Source organism: Olea europaea, chromosome 3 (assembly GCF_002742605.1).
Source record: "Olea europaea var. sylvestris chromosome 3, O_europaea_v1, whole genome shotgun sequence".
NCBI classification, from domain to species: domain Eukaryota; kingdom Viridiplantae; phylum Streptophyta; class Magnoliopsida; order Lamiales; family Oleaceae; genus Olea; species Olea europaea.
The window spans coordinates 3763424-3768039 of record NC_036239.1 but is presented as its reverse complement, the minus strand read 5'-3'; the positions used below and the strand labels follow the sequence as shown (position 1 = coordinate 3768039).

Here is a 4616-nt window from a genome sequence, read left to right as displayed (position 1 = left end):
CCATAGTCATGGATTTCCTAACATTTTTGCTTCTTCTTTCGTCTATCTCGTGGATATGCTTTCTTTTCCATACATTAAATTCAAGGTCCCGAAAATCTGGCAAGCTCCCACTGTGTCCATACTAGAACTCGGCAAACAACCCCACCAGTCATTGGCCAAACTCTCCAAAACCTATGGACCCTTGATATATCTTAAAATAGGGTGTATCAATACTGTAATTGTTTCATCACCGGAAATAGCCAAAGATGTTTTACAAAAACACGATCAAGTCCTCTCCAGCAGAAGGGTCCCAGGTGTAGCCATGTCTTACGAACACAACAAATATTCTATGGTTCGGTTGCCGGTGAAGAATCAATGGCAAAAACTTTGCAGAATATGTAATGAACAAATGTTTTCAATGCCAATGCTTGACGCAAGTTGGGACCTTCGCCTGGAGAAATTACAGAAACTGGGGAACTATGTGAATCAGTGTTCTATTAATGGGCAGGCTGTGAATATTGGCGAAGCTGCTTTTATTACATCGCTTAATTTGTTGTCCTCAACTATTTTTTCAGTTGAATTAGCTGAGTTTAACTCTGATTGTTCTCAAGAGTTTAAGAATATTGTATGGGGAGTGATGGAATGCCTTGGGAGTCCTAATATTGCAGACTATTTTCCACTTCTTAAATGTTGTGATCCCCAAGGAATTTCGCGCCAGACCAAGTTTTATCTTGAAAAGTTCTTTGCAATATTTGATGTTATAATTGATCAAAGGTTGCAATCAAGAGGCACAACAGTTAAAAATGATATGCTTGAAGCTCTCCTTGATCTCAACCAAAAACCCGAGCCTGAATTATGCCGAGATGATATAAAGCATCTACTGCTCGTAAGTATTATACTGAATTATTCCTTTCTTTCACAACATTTATGGTTCAACATGCGTGTTTTTATTAAAAAAATAAATTCATTTTGCTTACAATAACATGAAATAAATAAAGAATAATGCTAACTATTGCCATTAGGATCGCTAGTGAGCGCTAGCATCACCCATGAATAAGACCAGATTTTTGTTAAGAAATACCAAATTAATTTTTTCTATTTGTAGGATTTATTTGTAGCTGGGACAGATACAACTTCAAGCATAGTGGAATAGGCAATGGCAGAGTTATTGTCCAACCCTAACGAGATAATAAAAGCTAGAAACAAAGATGTGATTGGAATGAATGGTCTAATTCAAGAATCAGATATTTCAAGGCTTCCATACTTGCAGGCTGTGGTGAAAGAAACCTTTCGACTCCATCCTGCTGCCCCACTTTTACCTCATAAAGTTGATGCCAATGTAGAGATCAACGGCTACATGATCCCTAAAAATGCGCAAATTCTTGTTAACGTATGGGCAAGCGGTAGAGATTCAAACACCTGGTCAAGTCCAGAATCCTTTATGCCTGAAAGATTTTTAGATCACAAAAATAATTTCAGAGGTCAAAATTTTGAGCTCATTCCTTTTGGTTCGCGGAGGAGATTATGCCCAGGTTTGCCTTTAGCCTATCGTATGGTGCACCTCATGCTAGCCACTTTGATATGCAACTTTGAATGGAAACTTGAAGAGGGATTAAATCTGGAAGAATTGGACATGAGTGAGAAATTCGGACTCACTCTACAAAAGGCCATTCCTCTCAAGGCTTTTCCTATCAAGCTATGAGCTTTTACACTTGAGCAATATATAAAAGAGTAATTTATGAATTGCTTTTTCTTGTCGAAGTTGAAGAGTACATTTTACCTTCTTTTATGTTTCTAAAGTACTTTTGAAGAAAGGAAAATGTTATACAATAATGAATAAGAATTGGTCAAGAATTTGATCAATTTGTGTGTGTAAGAGTTGGTAACCTTGTATGATCAAGAAGTGAATTGTGCCAAGACTTGTGCTAGTTGCACTTTAGAATATCAACAAGAATGCACAATTTCATTTTATCACACTTGCATTTCGTTTATTCAACGTTTAATTTTAATTATATATTTCGTAAGATCCACAACTATTACTCACTTATCCATCACTTGCTTCTATCAGCTCACAATTTCAACAACTTATAATTTCTTCCAAACAAACAATAATGAAATATCTTCGCTCCATTCCCACTTTAATGCATATAATAATAATCCATAAAGTTGCATTGTCGTTGAAAAATCTATACTATTTAATGGTGCTGCATCATATGGTGACACTTCCTGGTGGTTTTTTAACTCCACCACCAATAAAACGTTAGCGGATTTCTCTGCTTGAATTATCATAGAGACCTTCTATTGGGAAACAAGAAGGTTATATGACACAATATGAAGTAATGAGTGCACAAGCAAGAACAAGATTAAAACAAGAAGAGATTGACTGATGATTTGATTAATGTTATTAATTAACAATCAATGGAGAGAAAAATACAATAAACTGAGAGAAGAGCCAAATGTATATAGGGACAATCCAAGCCCAAGAAGCCGAGTTGTAGATGAAATATAATGTCCAAAAATTTCATTATGTTGATCTCCTTAAGTCCAACACAAATTTCAACTCCCAATAGAGCTTCGAAATAGAAGTTCAACTATAATTTGTCAATAGACTTCGAATAGGATTCTAAAAGCATTTTAAATAGAAATTTTCTTAATGTGCACTTTAATTAGAATTCTCAATTATCTTCATCAAATAATTAGTGGTACACCCAAATTCTAATAATTTCCATCTTGACAATAATTTCGGCGCAACGAATGAAACTCCGAAATTTCTTCATCTAAAAAAATGAGTCCCATTGTAGCGAAATAGACTGAACTTTTCAAGCTAAACCAAACTTCTTCACCTCACAAAAAATTACTCTTTCCCTTCCACGATATCCACAAATGATACCCGAACCCAAACACTGGGCTTCCAAACACGGACACCCATCCAGACCCTTAAGGCACCACCTCCTCTAGAGAACGTGTTTCCTCTCGAATCAAGCATGCTCAATCAGATGAGATTTTTCTTCAAATTTGGAACACGTCGAACTTGGCCAAGTGTTCTAATTGTCATATCGATCAACTTCAATCTGACCCTGCCAACACTAGCTACCTGACAAGGTTTATTGTTTTCCATGACGACACCTTGCATCACTATTTCATATGCTTCAAACAAATTTCGATTAGGACACATATGGAAAGCATAAGCAGTATCCAAAATTCACTTCTCATCAAGTCCAGATTTCAAGTAAAAAATTGTCAAGTCATCTCCATCACTCAAATAATCCTCAACTATGTTGGTCTTGTCGAAAGTGTTCGATTTTTTCCATGATTTGCAATCAAAGTACCTTTATTCTGCAATTTTCACAATCTCTCTTAATGTATCATTTCTTCTTGCAATAGAAACAAACTTGATTACTGAAATTTACCCTCAACTTACCCCTTCATTGATCTCCATGAGCCATAAGAGCTTCTTCACCTCTGGACTCAGTTCCAATCAGATGGTTTTTCTTCTCCTTTGAGAATAAGGCATCATACACGTTTTCAATGGTAAGCATGTCACGATCGTACAAAATCGTGTCTTTGCATGATAAAAATGAAGTAGGCAGTGAACACAACAGGATCAAGGTCAGGTCCTCTTCATCATATTTTACCTCTAACATTATCAGATCAGTGACGATCTCCTTGAACACGGTCAGATGGTCTTCGAAAGATCATTCTTCTGCTATGCAATGGGAATATAACCTTTGCTTTAGATGCAACTTGCTTATCAAATTTTTGGTCATGCACAGATGCTCTAACTTCAACCACAATGAAGTAACTGTCTTCTCCTTCAAAACGTCCTGAAGAATGTTGTTAGATAGATGAAGATGAATCTGGAAAAGTACCTTTCGATCCTTTCATTGCTTCTTCTCTATTGTCTAAGTTGTGGGCATCTTTTTAAATGTCAACAACGCATCATCTAAATCCATCTGCATCAATACAACTTACATCTTCACTTGCCATAACGAAAATCTTGTATTGCTATCCAAATGCAGGAATTTCATACTTCATAGTTGTCATCGATAACAGAAAACTCAAACAAAATCACAACCTTGCTTTGATACCACTTGTTGGGAAACATGGAGGTTATGATGTGAACTAGGATAGTTAGATCACTATTAAACCCACAAAAGAATGACACAAACCTCAAGAAAGGCAGAGAAATTAAAGTTTATGGAATTTGACCCAAAAATTAGTGAACCAAAAAACCAATACAATCACACGTATATATTAACCTTTTGATTACACAATTAAAGAAATCAAACTCGAGATTTAAAGATTGACCCGAAGAATTAAATGAACCAAAAACCAAAGCAATTACTAGAATATCTTGACCCCATGATTGCACAACCCACAAATTGCACTTTAATTGGTGAACGCCATGAGAAATTATCCCGATAAGTTCGATAAATTGTTCGTGAAAAACAAAGAAAAGAAGCAACCTTGCCTCTGATTAATTCAATATCAAAAGTCTTGTAATACAATGAAGAAATAAATTCCCTATTTATAGAAACTATTAAACCCTAGATAATAATTTAAAATGAAATAAAATTCTAAAAATCCTATTTTAAAAAAGTAAACATGTCCAAATGATGGTAAAGATATCAAAAGGT

The 4616-nt window shown here is 35.4% G+C and overlaps 1 pseudogene; it reads left to right on the top strand.

The window, feature by feature from the left end:
* Nucleotides 1-1795, top strand: LOC111391294 (annotated as a pseudogene).
* The last annotated feature ends 2821 nt before the right edge of the window (nucleotides 1796-4616 follow it).